Source organism: Pleurodeles waltl, chromosome 12, assembly GCF_031143425.1.
Source record: "Pleurodeles waltl isolate 20211129_DDA chromosome 12, aPleWal1.hap1.20221129, whole genome shotgun sequence".
Taxonomy (NCBI): Eukaryota; Metazoa; Chordata; class Amphibia; order Caudata; family Salamandridae; genus Pleurodeles; species Pleurodeles waltl.
In genome coordinates this window covers 77695658-77709258 of record NC_090451.1, presented here as the reverse complement: position 1 = coordinate 77709258, position 13601 = coordinate 77695658, and the positions used below count along the sequence as shown (strand labels likewise).

General features: G+C 46.8%; 1 protein-coding gene across 6 annotated transcripts in view; it reads right to left on the bottom strand.

Annotated features, from left to right (window-relative positions):
- The window catches only part of LOC138268383 (phospholipid-transporting ATPase IC-like), a 324435-nt gene that overhangs the window by 81524 nt on the left and 229310 nt on the right, over positions 1–13601 (bottom strand). The gene's annotated exons all lie outside the window — the stretch shown is intronic.

Here is a 13601-nt window from a genome sequence, read left to right as displayed (position 1 = left end):
TGTTGTTGTCCCGACTGCCACCCCAAGTCGAAGCCTGCAGCCTAAACCTGTGGGGACCAATCCCCATTGAAATACATTGGGTACATGATGTGTACTTCACCCCTGCAACCGGCTGCCCGAGCGCCGCCCAGAGTGACCTGTTGGTGTGGTCCTGACCCTTGTACTCTCCTTAAGTCTCCAAGATTGGTCCCGTGAGTCATCATAAAGTGCTTGTTTGCTGAATGTGTTTTCCTTCCTTAGGTTAACATTAAAGAACTCTGAAATTGCATCGATTTTTGCCATTGAAAAGTATTGATGCTTACAAACATATTTACACTATAACAAAGTCCTTGGGTTTAAAGTACATATAAAAAGAAGTGTTATTTTTCTAAATTGGTCTCGGGTTTATCCTTTGAGTGTGCGCCTCCTTTATTGCCTTTGTGAGTACAACAAATGCTTAGCAATACAATCTGATAAGACAAACTGTTTGCCCACACTACCACAAAATAGAGCATTAGTCCTATCTACGTTTGCCTCTGCACACCAACTGGGGATCCACTGGACTCTTTGCACGGTGTACTTCTTTTTAGTGCACCATATAGAGAGCTAGCTTCCTACATATGCACACTGCATATATGACGCCTACAATGTTATTGGTACGTAACATAATTAAATTCAAGATATGGGAAATATTTAACATTTAGTGAAATTAAATTAACAAATTAAATTAATAAACTTAAAAAGTAAACAAGCAGTGGTTTTGGTCTGGGTGGGGACTTTTCGGCAATAGTTGGTGTTATTAAAGATACGTTATTTCCAAGTGAAATAATGAAAGTAAGTTAATTAATTATACAAATATTTAAATATATTTAATGCTTAGGTTTAGGTTAGTAGAACATAATAGAATAAGATTAAATTAATTAAAGACATTTACAAATAATGGAGATTAACTGACCTTTCCAGATATATAGAATGATAAGTTACTTTAATAAATTTATAAATAAAACATATTTAAAATTGAGAGTTAAGTTAATAAATTAAATATTTTTTTAAAATTAATAACAGACACTTAAAGGCTATGACATGGTTAAACTAAATCAATAAAAGGGGGTTAGAGGGACCGGGAGGTTATATGGTCCAGTGTACAGTCTCCCAAATGTAATCCTATAAATTAGAGTACACTGTTCCAAACTAATCTGACGTCCTAGGAGACCTGGGGTCTCAGGAGCAAGAGCCCTCAAGCATCACAATGGATGACTAGCATCATCATCGGGAAATGCTCCTCGCCAGGCTGGCGCTGCAATGCCTGACGGGCTCCCTGAGGGGGGCTCTTCTGCCGTACTGTTCTGATAGTGAACTAATGTGTTCTACTGATTAAGCGTGAAAGCCTACAACAGGAGTAGGCAAGGGTTGGAGAGAACAGAAAAAAATGTTTAAAATTGGTTATTCATTGCGCCAAAACATCATAACTTTAATCAGTCTAGGGTGGATGAAGCCCAAGATTAAAAATGAGTGAAAGTCACACTAGAGTGTGATGCTCAAATGACTTTCAAAACGACAAACCTAGGGGACTATAAATGATATAGTACCTATACACCAAGGTCAACATGTTTCGCGTCCTTATGGTCCATCCGGATCCATTGACGCTTCATCAGGACCAAAAATCATAAGATTAAACCTCTTCTCCAAAATACAACAATAGTTTTGCTTATATGCGGGGCGCCGTCTAGAGGGTAGGTCCATAACGAAGGACCTCTGACAAAATTTGTTTATGTGAGTCCTTAGAACATGCGTCCCAAGGAGCCCGGTCTCAGTTTGGGGATGGGCGACCTGACTTTACCAGTTGACTTCAATGTAAGTGACGGTTTTCAATCCTAAAGTGAGGGCGTTTCAAAACTTTTGTTGTATTTTGGAGAAGAGGTTTAATCTTATGATTTTTGGTCCTGATGAAGCATCAATGGATCCGGATGGACTGTAAGGACGCAAAACATGTTGACCTTGGTGTAGAGGCACTATATCATTTATAGTCCCCTAGGTTTGTTGTTTTGAAAGTCATTTGAGCATCACACTCTAGTGTGACTTTCACTCATTTTTAATCTTGGGCTTCATCCACCCTAGACTGATTAAAGTTATGATGTTTGGGCGCGATGAATAACCAATTTTAAACATTTTTTTCTGTTCTCTCCAACCCTTGCCTACTCCTGTTGTAGGCTTTCACGCTTAATCAGTAGAACACATTAGTTCACTATCAGAACAGTACGGCAGAAGAGCCCCCCTCGGGGAACCCGTCTGGCGTTGCAGCACCAGCCTGGCGAGGAGCATTTCCCGATGATGATGCTAGTCATCCAATGTGATGCTTGAGGGCTCTTTCTCCTGAGACCTCAGGTCTCCTAGGACGTCAGATTAGTTTGGAACAGTGTACTCTAATTTATAGTATAACATGGTTAACTACAAAGATAACTAAATTGCATTTACAGGTGATGATTGGACTATTAAATTAAGTTAAATGTAAATTAATTAAATACAATTCAATGAAATGGCTAAGCTCTTGTATTAAAATAGATGGAGGTGTACTTAAAATTTAAAGTATACCATTTAATTATTAATTTAGAAAAAAAGACATTAAAAGGTTAGTATTAGAAGGGGGTGATACCACAGAGGCGGGTAATGGATTCTTGCGCTCCTGTTGAGCGGTCCCCCATCCACCACCATCCTGAACTAGTATATGACCCTGAGGCACTCTTTGTGTGCCTCTATAAGCCCCCCCCATGCCTCTAGAGCAGTGTAATGAGCTGTTCGAGCTCCAAGAGTGCTGAACTCGACCGACACTCCTCTTGGTGGCCGTGGGCCACGTGGGCCGTGGTGCTCAAGATGGCGACTGGACACAGCTGAAGGGGCACAGAGAACTTTAAGAGGCCCGGCCGTTGGCTTGCTGTGACCGCCCCTGGGCAAAACCCGGCACCCGGTGAGGACCCTTGAGGTGACAGCCCCTGAGACAGCTGGACAAGGGAACTGCTGGGGCAGAGCCGGAGCTGCCTGCGCTGAACCGAGAACACAGAGGCAACCTGGGACCTGGTCATCTACAGAGTTAAGACTGGAGGGCAATGAGGGCGAAGAGAGTGAAACTCTGACCCTGTCCTGAGCTAAGGTCCCGTAGGTAGGATTCCGCCGACTGAGTCTGCATGCCACTGAAGAGGTGAGGGGGAGGCAAGCGGACCTAAGCCTGCCGCTGGCTGACTGAACGGCCTCTCCTCCAGTATCTGAGTGGAGCAGAGAGGCCAGTGAACAGGCTGCTGGTGCGAGAAGGATTGACCCCGAATCCAGGGCAGCCCTGAGACAGTAAAACCACACGGATTGCGCTTCTTGGTGATGAGGAAGCACTCCTGTTCTGTGCCTGGAGCAGCGGCATAGCCCGTGTCGAGGGGGACGGATGCGGACTGAAGTTCCTTGCTTTTTGAGTGCTGAGTGCTGCTGTGACCTAGAACAAGCCCCCCATCGGGGGTGGGAGACAGAGAATACCTGAGACGTCCCAACATCAATGACGATCATAGAGAGGTTCTGAGACCAGCACAAGGCTGCAGAAGTATGGAGGGGGGTGGCCCAAGGAGGCCTGTGAGATGGCAAACTTTGAGGTGCTAGCATACCATATTTACGCACCTGACCTTCTGTGCTCTCCCCCCTTCACATTTGTACAACCTGTGAGAGGGCAGCAGGCCTATCTGAACTCAGTGGGAACTCCTGGCCCCTCACTGCGGGTGAGAAGACTCTTGCTACTGCTGGGAGGTTGCAGTTGTGGTCCAGGGCGTTTGGAGGCCCCTCCAGCCCTGTAGATCTAGCTGAAGGTGACACTTTGCACCCTTTCTGCGACCACGGGGTGCTGGCAGAGGGGAGGGCAGGACTGGCTCCAACACTTGGATACCTTACTGTGCTGCCATGCCATCCCATTGAGAGGACTGTGGGGTTTCACACTGCAATCCCTGACTATCCTCGGGAACCTCTGGGGCGCTCCTTAGAGACTGGGAACTAAGAGCCCCTACACTGGCGCAACTCCTATTGCTCTTTCACTGCAACCCTTTCTCAGCCACAGCCATGGGAAAGGCCACCAAGGAAAGAGAGCTGGACCCTGGCCCCTGGGTCACGAACATGCTACTATCAACTGAGCTGGAGGGAGACAGGTCGTTGTCCCAGATCATACTCCAAGCGGGCCCCACACTACAGGACATTCTACAGGCAATTACGGCATCCCGTGAGGTGTTGGAAACTAAGATAGATATTCTGAGGACTGACCTAACCCTGCTGACAGATGACCATAGATGCCTTTCAGAGGGGTTGCATCAACAGTGAGGCTGGTGGCAGACATCCCCTCAGGTGTGTCAGGGATGCGTGACCGCCTCACAGAACTGGAGAATAAGGGGTGGAGATTGGAAACCTGATCAGAGGTCAGAAAAAACAGATCTTGCAGGAACAATATTCATAGGATAGGAATCCCAAAGTGAACAGAAGGCAATAATATGGTGGATTTCCTTGAATGCTGGCTGTAAGATGTAGTGGCACCAACTGGCCTGTTCTCCTTTTACACCCTTGAAAGTGCGCTTAGGGATCGCTCTAAGCCACCTCTCACGGGTACCCCGCCAAGACCAGTGATTGTGCGCCTGCTGTGCTCCAGCGACAATTATCATATTTTGGCGCAGGCTACAGCTAAAGGCGACCTTATGATCAGGAGCAGCTAAGTAATGATCTTTCTGGGTTATAGAAAGATGTTCAAAGGCAGTAATCTTTGTTTCTTGATGCTAAAAAATAGCTCCAGGCAAGAGGCCTGAAAGGTGCAATGCTTTTCCCAGCCAGACTGAGGGTGGTCACCACAGAGGGAGTGCAATTCTTCCACACCCCGCAGGAGGTGTTGTACTGGTTAGAGTCTCATCCGGGTGCTGGTCCCGATCAGGGCGCCTAAGGGTGAATGCCTCGGAACTGGTCACAGAGGTGCATCAAAAAGAGATCCTGACTCAAGGCACATCTGATGACGAGATCCAGAGTGAGCAACAGAGAGCGTAAGAGGTGGTGGCAGCAATGGGTAGAGGGGAGGTGAGCCCGAACTCCTCTCCCAGTATGGTAACTGATGGGGAATCTGACACAGCACAGTTGCCAGTTCAGAGGAGTCAGATGCTCCTCTACCACATGTTACACTGAGGACAGCTGATGAGCTAATCTAGAGAAACTGCTGAGTTACTGGCCTGCAGATGGGGATATGGAGTGAGTGGGGGGGGGGGAGGGGCGCTATTGCTGACACAGAATTACATGGGGGCTAGGGCTCTGTAATATCTATGTTGCAATGAAGGAGTGGAGGGCAGACTTCTATGGGGCTGGGTCCCGAACTCCAGTTGTTGAGTTGTCCTTTCTTTTTCCTTCCTTTGGCAAGTCTGAGTTCTGTGGGTATCCCCATCAATGCCTGTTATCTGGTTGGACATTTGGATGAGTGGAGTTGGGCAGCTTTTCCTGGGGATGGGGAGTTGGATTGTCTGTTACCTGAGAGGGGAATATTTATATTGTGCCTCGATCATAAGCATTTAGCCTGAGAGGCAAGAGATGTCCCCTGTCTTTGGAGGTGACTGTCACCCACTAAGTCTTACTACTAATGTCCACCATGGCATCCCCCTTGACCTATAAAATCATCTCATGGAATATTCGGAGAATGCATTCCATTTTTAAATGACACAAGGAGTTTTCACACCTAACTAGACGAGGAGCTCAGATCGCCCTACTGCAAGAGACACATATTAGTGCTAGGGAGGGCCTTGCCCTTTCATCGCAGGTGGTGGGGTCAAGTATACTACTGCGTACTCTGCGTACGCGAGAGGGGACTTAGTGTGGATCAGGGCAGAACTGCCTTTTCAACACAATAACCATCTAGTGGAGTCAATGGACAGATATATGGTGGTTACAGGATGATTGCACAGTTGTGACATTGCCGTAGGGAGTATTAATGGCCCCAACATTGACCTGGCTGCCTTTTTATTGGCTTTCTCCAGAGTCCTGGCCCCTCATCTGGTGGGCGTGATTATTTTGGGGGAAGACTACAATTGTGTTGTGGATCCGGCCCTGGATCCCTCCCATCCCCCTTTATGTGATTTCCCAGTGTATAGAGGATTCCGGGCGTTTTCTGCTTGGCAGAGAGAGTGGGGCTTGATCAACTCTTGGTGCTCCCATCACCTGGGGGAGCGCAACTACTTGTTCTTCTCACCCCTTTATGACCTTCATGTGCGACTCAACACAATATCCGTATCTCCATGAGATTGTAGTTCTGACCGAATATTTAACTAGAACTATCTCAGACCATAACCCACTTATGCTGGGGCTGGCTTGGAGCAGACGAAAATAAGTTACTTACCTGTAACTGTAGTTCTCCAGTATTGGTATCTTTCATAGATTCACATGCTTGAATCATTCCCCGTCGTCGAAGTGGGAGTCCCACGGTACATAGAAAGCAATAAATAGAGAAAAACCTTTCTTTTCTTTTTTTTTTGTTTTTTTTTTTTCATTGAAGTCAATAGGAAAAAACATATTCAATTGTAGAACTATCAGCCTCTTTAGAAAGAGCCAAAACTTCAGCCAATCAGGCGCGACCACCCTCTTAGAACCCTCAGCACAGAGGCTCAGTCTGTCAGATTTCTCCGCACTAGTGTACACAGGAAAAAATTCCAGAAGGTGAGCCTCTCTGTGGAGGAGGGTGGGTCGCATGTGAATCTATGAAAGATACCAATACTGGAGAACTACAGTTACAGGTAAGTAACTTATTTTCTTCTCCAGTATTAGGGTATCTTTCATAGATTCACATGCTTGAATCAGAATAGTCAGCAGTAAATGGATAAATTATTATTTTCTTGTAGTACCAACAGAATGCATAAATATATTGCATGTTGACTGAATGTATATAAGCGATTAAATCTGCAAATTAAGAGCTAACCATTCCTAAGTACATGTAGTATTCATCTATTATATACAAATCTATATATATAAACATTTATACATATACATATATATATATATTCCATGTAGCAAAGAAAAATATGAGTACCTCTAACTGCATATAGGAAGGATATACTCTAAATTACATATGAAATGAGACACAGAGGACGGAGGGTAAGGCTTATAGGCTCACCTTATGTGAACAAATTGCGCAAAACCGCTTGTCCTACCGCAGCATCCACCTTGTCCGTAGCTTCCAGGCAGTAATGCTGGGTGAAAGTATGAGGACGTGTCCATGTCGCTGCCTTGCAGATTTGGTCCAAAGGAATTCCAGCGAACAGAGCCGTGGAAGTGGAAACTGCTCTAGTGGAGTGCGCCCGGACCTTAGATGATAATGGCTTTCCCGCCAACTGGTGGGTCAACTGAATGGCAGCAGAAATCCAACGCGCTATAGTTTGTTTAGTAACTGCGCTACCACGATTGACCTTTCCAAAGCTGATAAACAACTGTTCAGATTTACGGAAAGCAGTTGTTCTATCTATATAGAACTTTAAACAGTGCTTAATGTCTAACGAATGCAGAGCTCGTTCAGCTGCCGTTTGAGGATTTGGAAAAAATGTTCGCAGAACTACTGGTTCGTTTAAGTGAAAAGATGATGGAACTTTAGGTATAAACCTTGGATTTGTTCTTAAAATGACCACCTCCGGCTTGAATTGAAGGAAAGGCGGAGAAATTGTAAATGCCTGGATATCACTGACTCTTCTTGCCGATGTCAAGGCTAAAAGAAGGGCCGTTTTAAAAGAAACGAACTTCAAATCCACTCTATGAATAGGCTCGAACGGATGTTTCATTAATTGGGAGAGCACAATGTTCAGATGCCATTGTGGTGCAGGACGGTGAATTGGTGGATATTTTCTGAACACACCTTTAAGAAATTGTTTGATTATTCTGGCAGACCATAGTGAAGGTGACTGAGGGGTCCGTCTGTAACGAGATATGGCAGCCAAATGCACTTTAATCGATGAATGCGAAAGACCGGATTTGGCCAAATGTAGTAAATATGGCAAAATCTGTTCAGGGGATGATGACAGAGGATGGATGCTGGAAGCAGCGCACCACAAACAAAACCTCTTCCACTTGAATTTGTATGTGCGATTTGTAGACTGGGCTCTGGCACAGGCAAGTATCTCTCTGCACTCCGGAGGAATATTCAAACCATCAAATTCATAGAATTCAGGAGCCAGGCTGATAAACGAAGAGATGTCGGGTTGGGATGACGAACCTGACCCTGGCTCATTGTTAGCAGATCCGGAATTGCCTTCAGCCGAATGTGAGGTTGTTCCGATAGCAATAGAAGTTCTGTGAACCAGAACTGGCGCGGCCATCTCGGAGCGATTAGAAGAATCCTGCATCGTTCCCTCTTCATCTTTAGCAGAAGTCTCGGGATGAGTGGAAGCGGGGGAAAAGCGTATGCATAAATCCCTGACCATCTGATCAAAAACGCATTCCCTCTCAAACCCCTCTGCGGATGCCAGCTTGCGAAGTGTCGGCATTTCTTGTTGTCCTTGGTCGCGAATAGATCTATGGTGGGCTTGCCCCAAAGGTGAAAGAGATTGTCGAGAACCGACTGATTGATTTCCCACTCGTGGCAGCTGGTTCGATTCCTGCTCAAGGCATCTGCCCAGATGTTGGTGATCCCTGGGAGATGTTCTGCTCGGATGGTGATTCCATGCTGAGTTACCCAATGCCACAGCTCCTGTGCCTCCAGGGATAATGCTCGAGATCTTGTGCCTCCTTGTTTGTTGATATAGTGCATGACCGTGGTGTTGTCTGTCCTTATCAACACTGAAGAGTCTTTGATGTTCATGAGGAAGGACTTGAGTGCCAAAAACACCGCTCTGAGCTCTAATACAATTATGTGGAGAGTTGATTCTTGCATAGACCATTTTCCCCTCACGGAAAGATCCTGTAAATGAGCACCCCATCCCTCCAGGGATGCGTCCGTTGTTACTATGTGCATGGTCCTGTCTTTCAGAAATGACAGCCCGCCTGAGACTAGGGGAGTTTCTTTCCACCACGTGAAAGCCTGTTTCGCTGCAGGGGTGATTTGTACTAGCTCGTCGAAAGAGCCTTCTGTCTGTTTCCACTGGTTGTCTAGTTGTTGTTGAAGAGTCCTCATGTGGAGGCGACAGTTCCTTATCAATGGAATGCATGACGATAGTATCCCTAGAAAAGACTTGTAAGTCCGTACTGAAACGGACCTTCTTTTGCTGAGCCGAGCTGCTAAGTTTCGCAGTCTCTGTCTTCTGTCCTGTGAAGGAAAGGCTTTTGCTTGTAAAGTGTCCAAGATGGCTCCTAGAAACGTGATGTTCTGAGTGGGCTCTGTGTGAGACTTGGGGTAGTTGACCGACAAACCCAAAGCTCCGAAAAGGGAGAGACATGTTTCCGTATCTCTGGCAGCCTTCAACGCTGTACGTGCTTTTATTAGCCAGTCGTCCAGGTAAGGGAAGACCTGTACCCCTAATTGTCTGAGGTGGGCTGCCCAGTGGCGCCAAAACCTTGGTGAACACTCTTGGAGCCGACTTGAGGCCAAACGGAAGTACTCTGAACTGGTAGTGAATGCCTGCGACCCTGAACCGCAAGAATTTCCGATGATTGGGGTGAATTGGAATGTGAAAATATGCGTCCTGAAGATCTAGCGAGGTCATAAACTCCCCTCGATTGAGGAGGCTCAGAACGTCTTGAAGAGAGATCATGCGAAAAGATTGCTTCTTGAGGTATTTGTTGAGCGATCGAAGATCGAGAATAGGTCTCCAATCTCCGTTCTTCTTCCGGATAAGGAAAAAACGGGAGTAAAAACCTATTCCCCTCTGATTTCTTGGTACGATCTCTATTGCTCCCTTGCTCATTAAGATAGCAATCTGTTCCATAAGCTCGTTGAGGTGGGCTGGCGGGGGCCTCCTGGTGGTACTGAGGAGGAGACTGGTTGAATTCTAGTGTATGCCCCCGCTTGATAATATCCAAAACCCATCTGTCTGTTGTTATTCTGGACCATTGATACAGAAACCCGGAAATTGTGCCCCCTATACGAGTGTTGGTGCAGGGGCTGGGTGCAGGCATTTGATGAGGGTCACTGCTTTCTAGTCGTATCCTTGGGTCTGAAAGCAGATTTTCCTCTTGTTTGCTGTCTGAAGCGAGCTGATGTTTGCTGGCGAAAGGAATGCTGTTGTTGCTGGCCATACGTTGAGCGATATTGGCCTTGGTAAGAGTACGGTCTATATTGTTGAAAGCCTCCTCTGTGAGAAAAAGTACCTCTCCCTCTCGCTCCTCGAAAGGGTTGCCTCTTGTACTGAAGCGCCGCAAGTGACCTGGCTGTTTCAGTGTCTGACTTGATCGACTGCAATGCATCGTCGACATGTTTTCCAAATAAAAGTTCTCCATCATATGGCATGTCTAGAACTTTCAACTGAACTTCTGGCCTAAAAGAGGTAGCCTTTAGCCACCCTTGGCGTCTGAGAACCGCAGCACCGGCCAATTGTCTAAAACCTGTGGAAGAGACATCAATGGCAGAGTCTATGATTTCGGCCAAAATCTTTTCTCCTTCTTGAAGAATTCTGCGTGCTTCTGCTCTACTGGATTCAGGTATCATGTCAATGAATTGTGACATGTCAGACCACATCTGACGATCGTATCTCCCCAGTATTGCTAGAGAGTTGGCGGCTCTAACAGTGGTGGCAGCCATGGTTGAGAAGTTTTTACCTATGTAGTCCAGACGTCGTCCTTCCTTGTCTGGAGATGCGGTCAGAGAAGCTGACGGATTCCTGGATCTTCTCTGTGCTGCTTGGGAGATAACCGAATCCGGTTTAGGGTGGCTGATTAGACATGCTGGGGAGTTGTCAGGTGCCTTATATTTCTTTTCTAGCCTGGGCAAGACTGCAGGAATGGAGGACGGAGTCTGCATGACCTTTAAGCCTTCTTCCCAGATGAAGTCGACAATGGGAATGGCCCTCACTGATTTTCTTGTGTCCTCTTTAAAGTCATAAAGAAAACAATCTGATTGTTTAGACGTAATCGGTAGCTGGAATCTCTTGGCAGCTCTCTCCATGACAGAATGGAAACCTCCAATGTCCTGCGGAGGAGAGTCTACTGGCGGTGGTGTAGATGGAGATGGAGTCTGAATCTGGTACTCATCCCATTCCGGTATTAAAGAGTCTGAATCTTGTATCTCCCCTTCTTCCCGTTCCTCTTCAGATGACGGTGAGCCAATGCTCTGAACAGAAGGAGGTACTGTGATAGGGTCTGGAAATGTGGAAGGTCTAGCCGGAGTGGACACTGTTGTCTGCTGAGGCTGCACCGGTGTGGAAGAACCAGGCGGTGGAAACCTCGCATAATAGTCCTGCATCATTTGCTGAAGGTTGTTTATTAATGATACCGGCATTTGTACTGTCTCTTCTGATTGTTCGAAATGCCCCTGATCCTGTTGGTGGGAAAATTGCTGAAGATCCTCCTCTTCATCCTCTTCTTGGCATTTTATACGTAGTTCGGACGGACTACGCGCTACCGGAAAAAATCCGTCATTCGAGTATCCATCGCCATCATCATCATCATCCGCAAAAAGATGCTGCGGAGGGACGGGTGTAACCTTGCTGGGCGATGTATGCGATGGTTGTAATATAGAGGACCTTACTTGTACAGGCAAAATCCTTTGCGGAAGGTAAGGTGATGTTCCAGGAAAATGACCTGTCGACGGAGCTGTCGTCGACGGAGCTGTTGTCGACGGAGCGGGCGTCGACGGAGCAGGCGTCGACGGAGCAGGCGTCGACGGGACCGTCGGTGTAGTTGGTGGTATCATCGTCGACGAAGCCAATGTCACTGCGTCACCCGTCGACGGGGTTGACAACGACGGAGTTTTCACGATCCGGTGCGTCGACGGAATCTTTGTCGGCGAAAGCGACGGCGACCTCCTGAACCTCTTCGTCGATGAATGTGTCGATGGTAAAGATTTTAACTTCTTACCCGTCGACGGCTTCTTAATGATATTTAAGGTGTGCGACGACGACGGACCATACTTAAGGCTCACCGATGTTATCGTCGTAGACGACAGCGGAGATGAAGTCACTATCATCGGAGACGGAGGGGCTGTAAACGTAGCCGTCATCGTAGTCGTCGTCACCGGTAGAGCTGTCGTCGACGGAGCGCTCGTCGACGGTGTCGATTTTTTGGACGTCGACGGAGGCAGAGAACTGGAAGGCTTTTTAAGCTTCTTTGAAGAAGAAGCAGGTGTTGATGGTTCTGAGTGAACCCTGCCACTTGCTACCTTAGATGTTGAAGGTAGATCCCCGGTGTCCTTAAAAGCATGCAGCTTCTTGGCTGACTTAGTGCTTGCAGGGGATAGGCTCTCCACAGACCTCTTTCTTTTCTTTGAGGTCACTGCAGTGTCACTGTCTTCTTCAGAAAGAGCTTCTCTTGTCTTCTTTTTCTGGAGCCAAAGTAGGAGCCTGGCTTCTCTGTCCCTCAGAGTCTTATTAGGAAAGGTCCTGCAGATCTTACAGTCCTTGACCTTATGCTCTGGATGTAAGCAATAGATACATTCCTTGTGAGGGTCCTCACAGTGAAGTCTCAATTTGCCGCTCAGGGAGACTCCCTTACACACGACGTGCGGTAGAAAATCTGACAGACTGAGCCTCTGTGCTGAGGGTTCTAAGAGGGTGGTCGCGCCTGATTGGCTGAAGTTTGGGCTCTTTCTAAAGAGGCTGATAGTTCTACAATTGAATATGTTTTTTCCTATTGACTTCAATGAAAAAAAAAAAAAAAAAAAAGAAAAGAAAGGTTTTTCTCTATTTATTGCTTTCTATGTACCGTGGGACTCCCACTTCGACGACGGGGAATGATTCAAGCATGTGAATCTATGAAAGATACCCTAATACTGGAGAACTAGACCTTCCATCCCCCCCAAGTTGCCTGCCTCAATGGAGGACATGTTTTTCCGGGTCACGCTTGGGACTGCAATCTTACTACACAGACAATGCAGGGTCCACATCATCCCTTCTCATAGTGTAGGAGACACTTAAAACAGTCATTAGGGGATGCTGCATCACAGAGGTTATGGAAGTGCGGCTGGTGCTCCTGTGAGACATTGAGGTTGCATAGACAGAGCTGTGAGCTCTTGAACAGCGGTAACGAGATCACCCAGAGCTGCAGACTGAGCTTTTAGAGGCCAGGGAGAAAGTGGCAGTAGATACGGAGCGACTCCGATGTTTTGTTTATAAAAACGAAATGATCCGGGCTCATGCCCGACTGGACTGGGTGATTACTGGCGTGGCTCACAAACCCAGCTAAACATGGTTCGGTAATAGCTGAATTAGAATCCACCCAGTGTGATAGATTATACCAACAGGACGATTTCAATTCTGCATTTTTCTCCTACTACTCTGACCTATATGGCCGTATTGACATAATCAGGGCGAAAGAACTGGACAAAATTCTATCAGAGGCGGCACTCCCAATGCTATTGCTGCACGATGTAGAGGACCTTGGCAAGGACATTACGCTTCTGGAAATTAGGGTTTCTATCAAGCAGATGCCCGAAAAAAATAGACGCCAGGCACTGAAGGCCTCCCGGTGGAGTTCTACTTAACCTCCATAGAGCACCTTGCCCC